This window comes from Marmota monax, unplaced genomic scaffold, assembly GCF_021218885.2.
Source record: "Marmota monax isolate L192 unplaced genomic scaffold, Marmota_monax_Labrador192_F-V1.1 WCK01_AAM20220418_F8-fsc00017, whole genome shotgun sequence".
Classification (NCBI taxonomy): Eukaryota; Metazoa; Chordata; class Mammalia; order Rodentia; family Sciuridae; genus Marmota; species Marmota monax.
Window position 1 is genome coordinate 5,473,607 of NW_026695241.1, and position 18,234 is coordinate 5,491,840.

Genomic DNA, 18,234 nt, shown 5'->3' on the forward strand with positions numbered 1-18,234 from the left:
GTTTGCACACGTTTACGCGCGCACATGGATCGTGCTTTGCTTTGGGTGATTTTGTTTTCCTGTAGAGCTGGGAGGGAACCCAGGGCCGAATCCAGGGCCACACCCCGAGCCACACTCCAGCCCTGCTTTATGTGACTTTAGACAAACTTCCATAAATGGTAGTGGGCTGCCTTGATGCCCCCCACCAGCCGTGGTTTTGACGTTGGCTGGCCTTCCTTGCCAGTCCAGTCGGTACGCACGGGCGACTGCCACAGATGAGGCTTGTCTTGGGAAATGTGTGCGCTCAGTTTGAAGACCTTTGTCAAGAGGAAGAATGGAAGGAAGTGTGCCTTGACATTGTTGGTGGGAACGCTGTTGCGGGAGGGTTTTAGGCGTGTGCTCCCTGGCTGCTGTGAGCCGGGGACTGGCAGGGGGACCTAGTCCAGGAGCCCTGCTGCCGCCCGGGCAGAACCAGCTTCAGGAATAATGCAGAGTGATGAGTTGGCAGAGGGGAAGTGGCCTTCTCCTCTCTGGTGGCAAAGGTTACTGAGGAGGACCTCGCCTTGATTTTGTGGCTTGTGTCACCGTTCTGAGGAAATTAAAGATGGTGTTTCTGATGGTGTTTCTGATGATACAAATGTTTTCTTACTGAAGCTTAGGACATGTGAAGGAAATTAAATCCGCTCTCTGGCTGCGAGGGGTACCCTGGTTAGCTTTCATCCTCCCGCCTTTTCCTCCTGGGGGGCACGTGTTCCCGAGGGTGGTCTCAGCACTCAGCGTCTCCAGCCCCCTTTTACCTCCCTGCTGTTAAGTGTCCTTCTATAACATGAATTTCAGTGTCTGTGTGGTATTTTTCATGTGGCTGTTCCATTCTCATCTGTACGAGTTGATTCTGTTTCCAAGTTACAGACAGTGCCACCGCGAACATGGCCGGGCACACCAGGGCACACAGTGTCCCCGCCAGTGCTTTTGTTTCCGGGGTGAACCCCTGGCTGGGAGCTCCCGGGTCAGAGGGCGTGCGGGCTTGGAGGCCCTCTGCCCCTCCTTGCCCCTGCGCCTTTCTGTTTGCCTTTTCTCTTTCTGGGCGGGTTGCCGCTGGCCCCTGCAGGGTTGAGGGGCGTTTGTTAAGATGAGTGTTCTCTGTTGTTCTTGTCCTGCCCCAGCCCCAGGACCTGAGGTATTTCTTGATTTGTTTCTTTTTGTGAATCTGGGGCAGCCTGCACGCTAGGCAAGTGCTCTGCCCTTGAGCTACACCCCAGTTGGATTTTTGCCAACTTGGGTGAACCTCCTTTGAGGGAGGGAGCCCTGGACACTGTTCTGGGATCTCTGTAGCAGGGCTGCTGGAGGGTGGAGACACAGGTGGTCAGGACCTGGCTGTGCTGGGCGGTCCAGCCCCAGGCCTGGGTTCTGTCCCTGTGGGCAGTGGCCCCTTGTCTGCCCATGGACACAACAGACAGGCTCTTCTGTGGCTTCCGTGTAGTCTGTTTAAAGTTTTTAGAGAGCCATGGGGAAGTGACCTGGGAGGCCAGGTCTGCAGGCCCCATTCCCTCACTGGTGTGTGCAGAGTGATAAAATGCAGGGTGCGGAAGCTCTGGGGGGTGTGACTGGCTGCACCTCCTGGTTCTTTTCTTCCTGTCTCTCCTGGTTCCGAAGGCTGCCCTCCAGGTCTGGGGTGCTCCGTCCTGTGAGGTTGGAGACAGGCCAGGCAAACTGACAGCTGTGACTCGTGTGTGGCATCCCATCTCGGAAAGGGCCAAGGATCCTGGAGAGCTTTCTCTTGAGGGTGATGCTGACCTGCACCTTGAGGGGGCCAGACTGGAGGGGGTGTCCCTTGGAGTGGAGTGGCATCGGAAAGCTTTAGGGATGTGAAGCAGCCTGGAGGTTGGGGGTCTGTGGGGGGCTGGAGGATGAGACCACCAGAGGCAAGGCGCTGACTGCCAGCTAGTGCATCTCGACTGCTGGATCCCAGAGTCCTTGAGAATTTTGTTAACTCATTCATTCATTCATTCGGTTCTGGGGGCCGAACCTAGGACCTCTGACATGCTGCCAAGTACTCCCCCATTGAGCTACACCCCCAGCCCAGAAGAAGTTTTAAAAGGCAATGATGTGGAGAAGGGGCCGGCCTTGGGAGGGCCTGGGGATTTGGGGCCTCATGGGACCTGGGTAGAGGCAGGAGCCGAAGAGACAAGTCCCTTTTCCACCCTTGACAAAAGGTGTCCTCTTCCTGCTCTGCCTTGTCAGACCCTAGTCTTGGTTTTTTTTTTGGGGGGGGGGATACTAGGGATGAAACTCAGGGGCACTTTTACCATTGCACTATATCCCCAACCTTTTAAAATTAATTAATTCTTTTATTTTTGAGACAGGGTCTTGCTTAATTGCTGAGGTTGGTCTTGAAGTTGCCATCCTCCTGCCTCAGCCTCCCAAGTCAAGTCACTGGCATGTGCCACAGGCCTGGCATCCCCGGCATCCTAGCACCTATTTTATGAGCTCAGTGGTCCAGCTGATGGCCAGGGGTGGAGCAAACAGGGGCCAAGGACCCGTGGTGGTTTGCATCATTCCCAGACCTCCTGGGAGGCAGGATTTGTTTCTGCAAGATGTGACACTGCCAGTTGCAGCCTTGCCTGCCCTCACTTCTTCCTACATCCTTAGGAGGAAGCTGCTGGCCCCATTTTACAGCTTAGGAAACAGACTCGCAGTGTAAGATGGCCCAGAAAGCTGCACGTCAGCTGGGTCGTTGGCTGCTTGGAGAAACTTCTTTCTACAACGCCAAGTCTCTAGAATGGGTGCAGGGAGATGGTTTACCCTGGGTGGGACCCACTGTCCTGGGAGAGTTGGGGACCCTCACCACAGTGGGGAGGGCTGGATCTTAAGCCAGAAGCCACATGTGTGGGGCTGGGTGTGGGTGGGCCCTCTGCTCAGGTTCCCCCTCTGCTGAAGTTCTCAACAGCCTGTAGCCCCAGAGGAAGGGCCTGGGTTGCTACAGGCACCGCTGACACCAGCACTTCCGGGGTTGGAGTTGGGAGGAGGGAGCAGGAGGGAGCTGCAGCCTCGGCCTTCACCCCCAGCAGCAGGAAGCTGAGAATCAGGGCTAATTGCAGCAGGTGGGGAGGGGTGAAAGGTGGGTCTGATGCAATTAGCAGAGTTGGCACTCTGCCAGAGCCACAGAGGCTTAAAGGCGAGGATCTGGAGAGAGTGTGTGTGAATGTGTGTATGAGGGCGCGGGCATGCCTGTGTGTGCACACGTGCGAGATCAGACATCTGCCTGGCTCCTCTTCTGCCCTGTGAGCTGCCCTTGCCCTCACGCGTGGGAAAGAGCCCTTGGCAAGGGTATCCTGCCTTTTGCTTCCAGGTGTTGGGGTCCAGTGGGCCCCTGTGGCAGCTGCTCACTCCAGGGCTCTGCACAGACCTAGCTCTTGGCCAAGGATGCAGCCTCCAGCGTGGCCCAAAGCCCTGCCTGTCCCCTTACGTTACAGCTCTGGGCTTCTCCCCAGGCTTCTCTGCTTCCTCTGAAGAGCACTTCCTTCCAGAACCGCTTCTGGTACATGTTCTTTCCCCCATGAAGTGCTGGCTTCCCACTGTATGCTCAGGCTTTCTCTGAATTCGCAACCGTTCTTGGACCCCATCATGGGAGGTGCCCAGGGGGAGCCCAGAGCCGATGGGGATGTGGAACAGTGGTCACCCCTACCATAGGGCGTGAGGTCTGAGCGTGCGCTGCCCGCAGAATTATGGCTAAACCCATGAGCATCTGCCCTCCAAAGCCAAGAGTGGATCGAGCTGCTGATGTGTGGTGCTCCTTGTCCAGCTCACGGTGAGGACGGTGGCCAAGTGTTCAGGGGCGTGAGGGTGAAGACACTGGGCTGAGTGACAGAAATAACTTACTCGAGAGTGGATGATGGGGCCCTAAAAACCAGAGGAAGTGGTCAGAAGTGTCAGTTCGTTTTGTGACAAAAAGGAGGGAAATGGGATTTCTCAAGGTTTTTAAAACGAAAAAGAAAGATTCTCTCCTGTGCCTTGAGTCCGGGTGTTCGGTGCCAAGAGCGTCACGTTTGATGTTCTAACTGGCTCGTCGGCGGGCGTCTCAGGAGGACTTGCCCAGGCAAGCTGGGCAGCTCGTGAAGCCGGCTGCGTGGCGCGTGTCCAGGGCCAATAACAGTTTTTGTTATTCAACTGTTCTTTTTGGAAAGGTGGAGATTTTTTGCCCCTTTGCCATGGCATTCAGGGGTTGGTCCTTCCCAAGATTATTTCAGATTTATTTTTCTAGGAGTGAAGACGGGAAGTTGTCTTAATTCGGTGGGTTTAACCAGGATGTGGAGAGGTTGAGCTGGCCATACCCTGAACCCCAGTCTGAGTTTGTTGGGGAGTCTTGGGGGGCCTAGAGGTTTCAGATAGGTGAAGAGAGAGGCTTCCAGGTGTACACTGCAGAGGGTCTTTTTTTTGGGGGGGGGGTACCAGGGATTGAACTCAGGGGCACTCAACCAGTGAGCCACGTCCCTAGCCGTGTTTTGTAGTTAGAGGCAGGGTCTCACTGAGTTGCTTAGCACTTTGCTTTTTGCTAAGGCTGGATTTGAACTCGTGATCCTCCTGCCTTAGGTTCCTGAGCCGCTGGGATTAGAGGTGTGCATGTGGCTGCTGGGGGTCTTTCAGTGTGCCCTTGGGTTTCATTCAGCAGGTTAAGGGGTGAGGCTGGTGGTGTAAGTGTTGGGTGCTTTCTGAAGGCAGCTGGGGTGCCTGCAGCTCCTGTGTTCCCTGAGCTGCGTGGCCTAGGCTGCAGGGTGGAGGCAGGTTTGCTTCTCAGGGGAGGGTTAGGGTTAGCCACCACCTGGAGACATGCATGGGCTGGCCCTGTGGGGTGGCCTCTCTGGCTACTGGAAGGACAGGCAGATGAAGTCAGAGGATGAAGGAAGATGGGAGGTGGGCGGGCAGCAGTGAGGGAGAGCTCTGCTGGGCACCACTGTGGGTCATTTCACTCACTCATGCCTTCAGAGACGCGTGTGTCACCGTTGCTGGCAGCGTGACTTAGGTACATCGTTGGCTTCGCCCGTATGTGAGTAATAATTACCTGTGGCTTGTGAGGCTCAAGTGAAGTCACAAGAGTTTCTGGAGGCAGTGAACCACAACAGCCATGACTCATCCTAGGCGACCCAGTCCTGGGCTCTGGTTGGCCTGTACCCTGCAGGTGGAGGACAGGAGGTGGGAGGCAGGAGATGCACATCCCAATAAATAGGCCAGGTGAGAAGAGCCGCTGTAAGCCACACTGTCTGCAGAGACCGAGGTTGAGCCTTGGGTTCCTCTGAGCTCATCCTGGAGTTCATGGCCTTGGCCAGTCCCTTGTCTCAGAGTCCAGCACCCCCAGGGAGGATGCTCAAGGTTAAATAAGGCTGCGTGTCCTAGTGTGCTACAGGGAGCTGCCTGTGAGGCTGCTGTGGTACCTGCAGCTCTGGCAGGGGGTGGTGATCAGGCGGGCTTCCGATGGCGATGGCGGGTGATCAAAGGGTCCTTCCAGGGATAACGCACTGCACTGGGATTCACTCGGATTAGCCGACTGGGTGCGCATGTGCCGTGTCTTGCCTGCGTGGTCTGCTCTCTTAAGCTTGCTGCGTGCTGAGCAGCTTACGCATTTTATCTTGTGGAAGAAAGCGTGCAGTTTTGTCTCCCACCAGCAACAAAACTTCCAAAAAAACAGGCACCGCATCTATTTTTATTTGTGTCTCCCTCCAGTGGCATGGAGACGTGCCTGCCTTCAGTGTGTGTTAAAGGCTTGATAATTAGCAATGTAAGCTGCCGTCCAGTAGAGTAAATAATTCAGAGTTACGTCGCTCCATTCAGGGAACTCGGAGCTGCCGTGGTCTGCGCAGAGATCCTGGCTCTGGGCTGCAGTGACCCTGCACAGGGCCCTGACTGGAATATTGGAAGACGGGCCTGTCTTCTTCACACGGTCCCTGGCCCAGGGTGGATGCAGGCTCTGTAGGGGTGACAAACCAGGCAGAGGTGCAGGGGGGGCCCTGGAGCCTTTGAATCCCACCCCTGGGGCCTGCTGCTTTCACACCGACCTGCCGGCTTTTCATGTGCTGTTTGCTTTGTTGATGGGAATGCCATCTGTCAGGTACAGGCAGAGGAGGCTCAGTTCCTGGGGGGAGGGAATTAAATTGATTGTTTTCAACTTTGTCTAGCCAGCTTGGCTCCCCTGAGCTTTCTAAGGTCTAGGCTTAATGACCTTAGAATTAAAAAAAAACAAAAAGTGCCTCCTTCCCACCTCGTAATAGGACAGGCGCATCTGTTCCTGCAGCTGGTCAGGTGAGTGGGTGCCCTGTGCGTGAGGACCGTGGCCGAGCCATCTTGGGCACTCTGGAGCAACTTGGGTGCTTCTGGTGCTCAGTTTTGTTTTTTTTTCTGGGTGAGAGTCTGTGGCATTCGAGTTTTATAGGTGAGTTTACAGGATTGAATTTTTCTGGTGCAAGTGCCCCACATTGCCGATGTGGTGTCCCAAGCTTGAGATCCCTGAGGGTGGAAGAGAACTGATGACAGACAGGCCATCCTCACCTTCCCAGGGGGTCACAGGGAAGCCTGAGCCACCTGGATGGCCCCCTGCTTTCTTGTTAAGCCTCCTCTCTTCCTTGGGGAAGTGAAATTCTCGCCCAGGCCACCTCTACCTCTTCTGCCCTCTGGGCCTGCACCCCAGGGGGCCTCAAGAAGTGCCTTCCCACCCAGGAGGTGGCCAGCACTGGGCCAGCCAGCCCCTGCCTGCACAGCCCTGCAGGCTCCTCATTTCCTCTGCAGCAGCGAGTAGGAATCCCGCAGGACACTGGTGGGCAGGCACCCGCTCCCAGCTGTTGGCTCCTTTGTCCTGTGGGGTAGTAGCTGGACTCAGTTCCCTTGATTTTGACAGATCAGGGAGAGAGGTGCTCAGCAGGACTTGGCCGTGAGTGTGGGTGGAGCTGGGTTTTTGGCTGGACTCTGCCCACGCTCCTGCCTGTGCCGGCCTCCTGCCTGGCCCCTTCCTTGGCCCACTCTGGAGCCCACACAGGCACTCTGCACCCAAGCTGTGGCTTCTGTAATCACCTCTGTCCCTCCTCCCCGCCCACTTGCTTTCTCTGTCCCACGGGCAGGAACTCTGGTGCAAGCTGAAGGACCTCCCCCTCCTTGTTGGCGTTTTAGGGTTCCTGAAAGTGGCCCAGCTGGCCCAGAAGTCCCCAGCCAGGGCCATGTGCAGAGGCTGAGACGGTGGACTCTCTAGTGGTCCTGCCTTGTACAGGGTCTTTATCAACCCCAAGGCTTGAAAGGGGGGTGATTTCTAAAGGCACAGCCGTGGTGACAGGCCTTTTGATCGTTTTTTTTAAGTTGTTGATGGACCTTTATTATTACTTTCTTGTGTATTTGTATGTGGTGCTGAGGAGGAACCTGGGGCCTCAGACGTGCTATGCTACAACCCAGTCCCCTTTTGATCTTGTCAGAACTCAGACGGCATTCTTGGTCAGAAAGTACCTGGAAATGTGACCAGTGGAGCCCCTCCCCCCTCTCTCTCTGTTCCTTCCCTGCACTACCTGTCCCCAGAGGTGAAAGGTAGGACCTGGGAGCTTCATGCCCACCACCGACCCTCGCCTCTGGATTTACAGGGTTGGAATTAGATAGGTACCTGGTAGAAAGGGGTGGTGGGTGCACAGACCTGTCAGTGCCAGGTCTGTTTGAATTCTCCCAGGTGCATCAGGAAGGGCAAGCTCAAGCCCCCAGACATGGCCAGGTGGCCGGAAAAGGGTCAACTTTTGGGAGCAGCTTTCTTGGTGGCCCTGGTAGGTGGCTGCCACCCTGAGGGGTCCCAGAAGGTGAGAAGCAGCCAGAAGTCAGGAGGCCAAGTCACGATTTGGTGTTGAAATCCAAGTATATGTTCAGATTTGGTTGGAAGAGTTTAGAGCATGCAAAGGGCGTCCGGTCTTTAAACCCCAGAGCACAGCCAAAATTTAGAAATAAGAAAAAAGAATTTAGTATGCTTAGAAAAATTTAACTTTTGTACTTTAGGAAGCTGCCTGATTTTAGAAATCATTTCATTTTAAGAAGCAAAGAATCCAGAGAGTTATTGTTTGAAGGGTGCAGAGTTTCAGTTATATGACACGAAAAGATTTCTGGAGACAGGGTGGGGATGGCTGCCCCCATTAGTGTGCTGGTGCAGAATGCCACTGCGCTGGCGCTTAGCAGAGGTTCAGGAGGGGAGTTTTGTGTAGTGTCTTGACGACCGTAAGCTTCAGTGGGCTGCTGCTGGAGGTCTTTTTGTACCTTCCTCATTTGATCTCACCTTCAGAAGATGGCGTTTTTTTTCCCCATCTCAAAGCTGAGTGGGAAGCTCAGAGAACTGTGGTCCCCAGAACCTGGTCACAAAGCCCAGGATCTAAAACAGTGAGTGGCTGAGCCTGAGGATTGACCTTGCCTGTTCCTTTTGGGGGCCCTGTTCCCTCTCTCTGCTTCTCATTGTGCAAGGGACCAGGCAGAGGAAGTAGGGTGTTTCCCCTGCCTGGTTCTCTGGACTTTGGAAATTGGGCTTTTCCTTTGCAGTGCTGGGGATTGAACCCAGGGGTGCTTTACCCAGCCCCATTTTATTTGTATTTTGAGACAGGGTCTCGATAAGATGCTTAGGGCCTCCCTAAGTTGCTGAGGCTGGCTTTGAAGTGCGATCCCTTTGCCTCAGCCTCCCAAGTTTGCTGGGGTCACAAGAGTGCATCCATCACCATGCTCAGCCAAGACTTGTGACAGAGTGCACAGTACCTGGCATGTGACTTTGGTGCCACCATCAGGAGGATGTGAGCTTCATGTGGGCTTTGCCTTCTGGGGTCCAGCAGCGCTGATGTGAAACAGCTGGGTAGGAAGCCCAGGGACTACCCTAGCCTTCTCAGGGTCTTAGTCTGTCCTGTGATGCTACCACGGAGTACCACAGACTGGGTTACTTATTAGCAGTAGAAGTGTTTGGCTCATGGTTCTGGAGGCTAGCAAGTCCAAGATCAGGGCACATCTGGTGAGCGCCTTCTTTTGGCATAACCTGGCAGAAGGCATCACTGGTGAGGGCAGAGGGGAAGGGGCCTGAATGCCTCCATTTGTCAGGCACCCACCTCCAGATGGTTGGGCCACTCCCGTGATGATGCATTCATCCAGACAGGATGGCGGAGCCCCCGTGGCCTCCTCTGCTCCTGCAGCCCCACCTCTCAACATGGTCACCTCGGCATTGTGCTTCCAGCACGTGAGCTCTGGGGGGCCCGGTCAAGCCTGCACACTCTGCGTTCCAGCCGGAGGCGTCTGCAGGGAGGCTCTAATGAGTGCGGAGGCCCGAGCGGGAGCTTATGTTTTCTCCATTTATCAGGGAGCATGTGGCACGCTGTAGGTGTCACACCAAGGGAGACGGTCCCCGCCCTCTCAGGTTGATAACGAGATGGAGATGCCAGAAGCATACATTAACAGGATACAAGGTTTTTGTGGAGCATCTGGCTGTATGCCAGAGGCTGTGTTCAAATATTTTTTGAAGTGAAACGGGCATCTAATAGGAACGTCTATGGTGCTGCCCACGCAGGACGGGAAGTCCTGCCCAGCCTGGCCCCGCTTAGGGGGCTGGGTACTCGTGCTGGTGGAGCAGAGTCAGCCAGCATTTCTTTCCTTTTCCTTTTTTATTTTTTAAAAGAAAAGCCTTTTCATGTGGAGGCGGCATGGGGATTTTTCCACATTGTAAGCCCCAGAAGCCAGCGTGTTCCTGTTGATGACGGATGGGCCTGGGATGCAGGGGCTTTTATAGAAGTTCATGCTTAAATCAAACCAGGATTAACCTGTCGAAAGCAGAAGCTTCCCTTTCTGCTTGAAGCCTCTTGGGTCTGGGTCAATGACCTCTGCCTTGAACTTGGAATCATATCCAGAGGAGTCCTTGGTGACTTCCCCTGGGGAGCCCTTGCGGGCTAGGAGGAGAGCAGAGGTGGTGACCCTTCGTTTCCCTTTTAGAGACTGGACTGGGTGAGAAGACGGAGGGGCCAGGCTTTCCTTCTCACCTCCCCTTCCTGGCTTGTAGAGGCCTCAGTTCACATGGCTGTGAGGTGCTGAGGCCCTAGGGACCCCGTCAGGGGTGGAGGTGGAGGACAGGCGTGCACCCTGTGCACCTCGGCTATGCTTGGGCTGAGTGCTGGTCTGACAGCCAGACCGTGTGTCCTGTCTTGCTTGGGCTGAGCAGAGCCAGGAACCTGCTTGATTTTTCTGCCTTCTGTGTTTATCACCTCAGAGTTCAGCGTGTGACTAAACCGTGCATGAAAAGAGAGGACAGATGTCCACTGACCGTCCTGCCACTTCAGCACATTCAAGTGTTTCATAGTTCATTGTCCTTCTGAGCCAGTGGCCCTTGCCTTGGAAGGGAATCTGTGGCTTTCGTGGGACAGCTGAGGGCTATTAATACCCGGGGAAGTCCTTTTGCCTGGTCCCACGGGGAGGAGGAGGAGCCGACAGCCGTCTCCCGGGTGTGCTTCTGAGTCACGGCCTGCTTTAGAACAGATCGCCGTACATTGCGTGTTCAGGCACTGAGGCCCTTTTTAAGTCATTTTCCGTATTCCACATGGGACTCTCTGCTTGCCATGTGCATTTCTTGTTTACACATTAGTTTGGGGGTTTGCTGGCTGCAGCCAAGTTAAGCCCTGAGCAGCAGAAATGGTCATCCCTGATCTTCCAGTTGCTGAAGCTCATGTTGCCTAGGATCAGTGGGGTGCCAGCCGGGATCAAGAGCCTCTGTGGCAGACACCTTAGTCTGGTACCTGGCTGGCCTCAGGGTGCTTGAGGCCCAGAGGTCAGGGTCAGCTGTAAGTTCTTTGGAGAGCTGGGCTAGCGCAGCCCAGAACTTCAAGGCCTGTCCCCTCACTTTACACAGGTGGTGGTGGGGTTGGCTGCAGCCACCCAGTAGTTAATGGCAGTGCTGTGGTTGGGGTGCAGCCCAGTGGGACAGTGCCTGCGTGGCATCGATGCCAGCACCGTGGAGCAAATAAGACAAAACGAAAAATGTGCATCGCGGAGCTGGACCCAGCTCCCATATGACAGAGATGGCGGAAGTCTGGTCCTGTGTTGGTTAGGGATCGCTTGACACCTGATTCTCTTCCTCTCGCGACACCCCTGGGGTTGGTGCATGTCCCAGTGTGTTTTCAAGACTCCAGTGTTAGTCCTGGGGCACTTAGGAGGTGAGTCCTGATGGTATGTGGCTCTGCTGTTTTGATGGCTCAAGTGTTAAAAGCTCCAAGGACTCGAGTTGCCCAGCGACCCCCAAAGCGAGGACTGCTCGGCTGGTCCTGGCGGTGCAGGGTGTCAGTGTTGTTCCTGAGCGTCTCTGTAAGTGACCGTGAATGCAGCCAGGGCTGAGAACCCTGGTCCTGTCCAGCCTACCCCTCACACAGCACCCGGAGAGCAGAACCAGGGGCCCGAGTGGCCTTCCTCTACCCATCATTGCTTCCAAGGCAGCTGGTGACAGTGTCAGACCTGAGGTCACGACTCCTGTCCCTCAGGTGGCTTCCTTCCCTGCTTGCCTCATCTTCTGAGGCCACGGAGCCCTACGGACAGACACTGGGGTGGCCACTGCATGCTACCTGCCAGGTCCTATGCCAGCGGGCAGGGAGTTCAGGCTTTTCAGTTTGCACCAGGCCGGAGATTGGGGGAGATGGAGCACGCAGGGGCTGCAGCTGTCAGCATCTTCCTGGGCGCAGCTTTGAGGGCACAGGGTTCCTAGTGGAGGCTGCGTGGCCCAGGCTGGTCTTCGGAAGAAGACGCTGTGGGTGTGGTCATCGCCTGAGCAGTTGGCCAGACTTGTGAGGCCTGGGCCCCTGCTTCCTCTGCCTGCTCAGCTCGGCACTGCATCCAGGGGAGTGTGGAGGTCTGGGAGCTGGGGTGCTCAGGCCTGGCCTTGGTCACCTTGGCAACCAGCTCCTGGCTTGTACGGGGCCCCGTGTGATGTGGTCCTTGAGCTTCTCTCAGGTGAGTTCTCCTCTGAGGTTGATCGCCATGTGGCATAAACACCTTCTGTTCAAAGCTTCAAGCACCCAGACAAAGGGTGGGTGCCGGGCTCTGTGATGAGGCCTCTGCAGAGCCCCATGTGCCGCCCGTCACTCCTCTCCTCCGGCTCCTCAGAAGGTCCTCCCTGCCTCAAGCACTGCCCCGTGTCTGGCCACCCTGCAGCAGCTCTGAGAGGTCCTGGGCGTGGGAACTGGGCCGAGGGGTCCAGAAACAACTTGCCCAAGGGAGCTCCGCCTCCAGCTCCAGCAGTCCCACCGCACCGTCCTCGAGGAGAGCCTGGCGTGGCCGGCTTTGTGTGAACGCGGTTCAGACCCGTGACTCATCTTTCTCCAGCTGTGGTCCTTGCATTAGAGGCTTTGCCTTGCATGTGTCCTGTGGGCTGGTTACTCCACATCTTTGGGTCACAGTCCCCATTTTTAAAATGGTAATCACAACAAACTGGGCTCGGGATAAATAAGTGGTGTATTTAAAATTCTTACCAGGTGCCCGGCCCTCGGGGGGTGCCAGCAGTCTCCCGGGCAGCACTGGATCCAGAGGGTGGCCAGCCTGGCCCGTTATCATGGCCTCTGGCCTCCGCCTCCGACAGAGCTGCTGTAGTTGGCTCAGGCCCCTGAGATGGGTCCAGACTGGCTCACACCCGTGACAGCAGAGTCCTGGGGTCGTCGGGGACTGGGCGAGTCCCCCTCCCATTTGACCAGTCACCTCCCGATCTTGTGGGCCTCATGGAGGACCTGCCATGGCGGCTGCAGGGCTGGAGCACATACGGATGGAGCCCTAGGTGACAGTGTCAGTCAGCCACCAGAGCAGGGTCACAAATCAAGGCGACGGAGCAGCCGTGAGCCCCTGAGGGTGCATGGCATGAGTGCCTGCTGCGTGCGTGCAGGTTGGCAGCCCCCTTCAGCCTCTGGGTTCTGCGGGGCCTGCTGCCTCTTTTTTTTGGGGGGGCAATGAGTACTGGGGTGGACCGGGGCCTCTCACGTGCTAGGCGAGTGCTCTACCACGGAGCTGCACCCCCCGCACTTTTTGAGACAGGGACTTGCTAAGTTGCCCAGACTGGCCTCAGACTTGTGATCCTCCTACCTCAGCCTCCTGCGTAGCTCTGCATTTGCTTATTTTCTTCTCTCTCTCTCTCTCTCTCTCTCAGAGCATTTTAGTTAAACATAGTTGCTGGGTTCATTTTGACGAAGTCATGCACATGTGGAATTTGATTTCGACCCTGGCTCCCTGCCCCCCTTTCCCCCTCTTTCCTTTTCTTGACAGATCTTCTTGCTTATTTATTTATTTATTTTTGATTGGTACTTTTTACATGTACATAAAAATGTCATTCTCTGTGCAGTATTTATATATGCATGTCATGTGATTTTGTTAAATTCATTTTATATTTCCATCCCCCTTCTCCCTCTTGAGCATTTACTTTTTTAATTGTAGGCTCATCATAGGGGAGAGAGGGTGTGCACAGTCATCAGACCGTCTATAAAAAGTATGAGGCGGATGGCTCATGAATTAGTATCCCCATTTTATAGATGAGCAGGTGGGGCCCTGGGATATTCATTGCTTCTGGCTACACGCTAATGGGTGTCAGACTTGAAATCAAGCTCAGGCCTTTGTGGTCCCTGTTCAGTGTTTCCTCTGCACTGTGTGGCCTCTAAATCAAAAACTGCACATGGACACTTCTAGAATGTGAAGATGTGCCCCACTCAGAGCAAACAGAGCCCTCTTGGGACTACTCAGGAGGGGCCCCAGCTTCTGGCTTCACAGCTTGGTCCTGCCATGTCCACCTATGACCTCATCTCTAGGCTAGGTCTTGGAGACCTGGGGGCTGGCAATTCCCACACACTGGCACTGTGCTAGTTCCTGCCCGTTGGCTCCCCTTTCTATCTGAGGCTGCTGGAGGTTCCCACCTTTGTGAAACTCTGAAGGTGGCATAGACCGTGGGCCGACACTGTGGGGTGGGGTGGAGCACAGCCGCAGGGCGTACTGTGGGATGGGAGGACTGCGGACGTGGGATCCGGAAAGGCATGGGGGGTGCCTCTGGGTGGATTACTTTTTCCACCTGGGCTTTTGATGCTCTGGGGCCCTGCAGGCCTGCGAATCTGAACCTCACATCAAAACTAGCCCAGGGAGCCAGGCTCCTGGGAGACCTCCCCGGCCTTGGGAGGGGAGGGCTGGTGGTCTGAGGGCTCACGCTGCCTCTGTGGGGAGCAGCTGCCGTGAAAGAAAGCAAGAAAGGGAGGAGCTTGTCCTCTGGAGCGGATGGGAATTGTGCTCTGATGCTGGGTGACTGGAGACTTGAGAGCCACCCCGGCCTGTGCTGGGATTTGAGGAGCAGGGCTTAGGACACCATAAGATGCAGCTGCATGTCCGTCCCTGGGCTTCTTGGGTGACCAGGGGTGCGCCAGGGGTTCTGGGCCCGCCCTGCGGCCTGGGTGTGACCAGACAGGGAAGTGAGACTCCAGACCCAGAGTCTAGCATGTGGCTTGTTAGCACCACCCTGCCCAGTGCAGTTCCCCAGGGAGTAGCTGCCAGGGCAGGAGGCCTTGGCAGGGGTAGGCGGGCCACCCCTTACTCCCTGTGCCCGTGCAAAGCCACAGCACGGTCGAGTCTCAGTCTCAGCTCTTGGGGTATCTGGTTGGCCCTTGAGCCTTGGGTTTTGGTAGATGGCTCTCCCACTTTAGTCTTGCTGGATGCACTAGTCCTCTTGGAACCCAGGTGTGGTGCCCTCAGTGCCTTCCCAGGATGCACCTCTGTGCCGTTGTGCCCAGGTGGTGCGCTCACACTGTCTGCAGGGTGTGGTGTGCCTTCATGCCCAGGTGTGGTGCTCCGCAGGCTCTCCCCTCCCGCGGCTGCAGGTCTGGACCCCGCATCAACCGTTCCTAGAGAAGTTTGCACATAGATAAACTCGTTTCTGTCTCACTGTGGGAAAAATGGCCCTCATGTCTTTCAGCTGTTGCAATGTCCTCTCCATGGGAGGGCCGGCTCTAGGTCCCCATCTCTGTCCCCAGCAGAGCTGACAATAAAATGGTTTATAATCTGCAGGAGCACTGCGTCTTTTCCCAGCTTCATTTCCCCAAGAACAGAGCCGTTCCCAGGGGTGTCTGATTTCCCGCTGGCCATTCAGCAAGCCCCACGCCATTCTTAAGAGGGGAGGAACTGGTTCTGCAAGGTAAACCGATAGCTGATAGCTGCGTGGAGTCCTCAGTCGGTACAGAACGGGCAGCTTAATAAGTTACCTTCCAGGAGGCGGGATGCCTGGTGCCCCCGCCCACCCCCAGCGCCCAAGCAGAGTGAGGGAGGAGCCTCCCCTCCCCTGGCCTTGCAGCGGAGGCTTGATCAAAGTGGGGCAGTTGGGCAGGAACAAAGCCAGCCTGCCTGGCAGTTTTCAGCCCCCTGAATTCTGGCAGGACCCCCTCCTGTTCCTGGAGTGTGGCCAGCCTTGGAGACAGCTGCTCCCTGTGCTCGGGCTGGGCAGAGCCACAGGGGAGCAGCTTCACCCGCGAGGGGCAGCTTCCCTGGCTCCATCTGCAGATGGGGAGGTGGCCCTGGGCTGGAAGGTGCTGAGAAGTGGGTGCTGGACCCCAGGCCTTGGAGCCCGGAGTCCTTCAGGAGCAATCTTATCTGGCTCCCAGAGGAGGCTGCCAGACAGGGCAGAGCAGCTCTGGCCTTGAGGGCAGCTGCTGGAGGGCAGAGTCCTGATTTCAGGGCTGAGGTCCTGAAAGGGTAGGATAGTGACCGACAAGCTCTAGGGCTGTGGTGGCCTTGGTGACTGGGACAGAGGTTGCAGCCCAGGGCTTGACAGGTGTCTGGGGCCTTGCTGCTGGTAGTTAGAGAGGCACTCTGAGATCATGCTGTGTGCCTGAGAGGAGGTAAGGAACGGGGTTTAAAACTGGCACACAAGGGCTGGGGCGTGGCTCGGTGGCAGAGCACTTGCCTGGCACTCGCAAGGCCTGTGGTCCCATTCCCAGCACTACGTAGAACACATACCGCTTGACCTGGCCCCACATGCCTGTCATCTCAGTGGCTCAGGAGGCTGAGGCAGGAGGATCACAATTTGAAAGCCAGCCTCAGCAACTTAGTGAGGTCCTAAGAAACTTAGCAAGACCCTGTCTCAAAATAAAAAGGGCTGGGGATGTGGCTCAGTGGTTAAGTGTTCCTGGGTTCAATAGCTGGTACTAAAAGTAAATAAATAAGAAGACAATAAATCAACTTAAGAGAAAACATACTAAACACACAAAAAACTGATGCGTGGACTATGTATGGAGAGTGTGATTCCTGCCCCCGCCCCCAAATACTGGGGATTGAACCATCAAGCTATACCCCAGCCCTAGCCCTTTTTATTTTTTTATTTTGAGGTGGGGGAGTCTCACAGGCCCTGCCAGGTCTTGAATTTGCCCTCCTCCTGCTTCAGCCTCCCGAGTGGCTGGGATTTCAGGTGTGCACCACCACACCTGGCCTGGGGGCCGTGATGGAGTTTGTGCCTACTGTCTAGGAAGGCTGTGATCTCCTTGAGCTTGCTAAAGGAGGCCAGATGGTCCCGGGGTCACGAGCAGCTCTCCACGTGTCAGGTGTGAGTTTACCCCGACCCTCTCACTGGGTGCTCTGTCCTTGCCCACCATGGACCTGGCCCGGCCCTGGCCCCAAGGAGGGACTCAGAGGCACACCAACATCCTCCTCACTCTTGAGGCGCCTGGAAGACAGAGAAACAGGCTGGGCTGGAGCGGGGACAGCCCTGGGGGGCCTTCATTTGAAGAACCCAGCAGAGTCTGCTGCTCCCTGACAAAGGTGGCCAGCTAGAGCCCCGGTCATCTGGGCAGGCTCTTGGGTCGTTCCCACCTTTTTTTGGTCGTCGTCATTCTGGGGGTTGAACTCGGGGGTGCTTAACCACTGAGCCACATCCCCAGTCCCTTTTTTAAAAAAAAATCTTTATTTAATTTATTTATTTTTGTATGTGGTGCTGAGGAATGAACCCAGTGCCTCATGCATACCAGGCAAGTGCTCGACCACTGAGCTATAGCCCCAGCCCCCCAGTCCCTTTTTTATGTTTTATTTTGAGACAGGGTCTCACTAAGTCCTTAGGGCCTCCCTGAGTTGCTGAGTTTGGTCTCATACTTGCAGTCCTCCTGCCTCAGCCTCCCGGGTTGCTGGGGTTACAGGCGTGTGCCCTCGTGCCCAGCTGTGCTCCTACTTTCTGCATGCTCTTCTGCTGCATGCTGTGCTGTGGGGTGCACCATATTTACAGGGTCCTTAGAGCCCACTATCCAGGGAGTGGCAGGTAGGTTTAATCCTGGGTGTGACTGGGTTCTGAGGCTTTGAGCTTGTTCCGTGGGGAAGAGGGCTTGATCCCTTAGTGAGGGATCAAGGAGGCGGGATGCCCTGGTGCCCCCGCCCACCCCCAGCGCCCAAGCAGAGTGAGGGAGGAGACAGGGGAAGGGGCATTAGAGTTCTGTGCACAGCATGTTACCTCCCGTTTTACAGATGAAAAACTGAGGTCTGGAGAAATCGCGCCTCATCTCTGTTTAATGGTAGGTCTGGAACTAGAACCTGAGGCTGCTGAATCTCAACCCAGTGATCTTTCTGCTGCCCTGGCATTGAGAAACCCATTCTAGCAAGAAAGCAGACCAAGTGCCCAACAGGGCAAAATTTCAGACTGACCCTGGAGAAACAGGCTGCTGAGAAACTGCACCACAGGGGGAGTGAGGGAGGAGGCCAGAGGGGCTCAGACTGCAGAGAGCAGGTCTTGCAGGAGAGTCCTGTTCAGGTAGAGGACAGCTCTGACGTCCTCTCCAGGTATTCCTGCAGCCAGTCTGGCCACCTGGGGAGAAGGTGTAAAAAGCCACAGGCTCACCTCCCTGAGGTGCAAGGCTTTGAAGCATTTTCCTTCACTAGTGCAAGAACGTCCAACCTCGTGGGCCCTGTCCACTCCTCCCACTTCTGGGCTGGCCTCCAGACACACGCAGAGACCTTCATTTTATGAAGCATGCGAGGGGGGGGGGGGACTGAAAGCATGTAATTTCGGTCACATAAGAAAATGCCAATGTTCTCGGGAGATTGATTCTGGTGGAGGAGTGCATGGCACCGTGTTCCAGTTTGCTTTGAAATTCTTTATTTTACAGCAAAGGGAAAAATCCTGAACTCAAAAGATCCTTCCAGTTTGCTGGCTGCTTGGTCAGACCTGCTGTGGCTCTGCTCTGGTTGTTGGTGACATGGAGTTTGTGCCCCTCAGTTTTTTTTTGTTGTTGTTTTGTTTTG

The 18,234-nt window shown here is 55.6% G+C and overlaps 1 protein-coding gene across 3 annotated transcripts in view; it reads left to right on the top strand.

Moving 5' to 3' along the window:
• Positions 1-18,234, top strand: part of Ccdc88c (coiled-coil domain containing 88C) — a 114,102-nt gene that overhangs the window by 13,414 nt on the left and 82,454 nt on the right. The window lies entirely within an intron of this gene.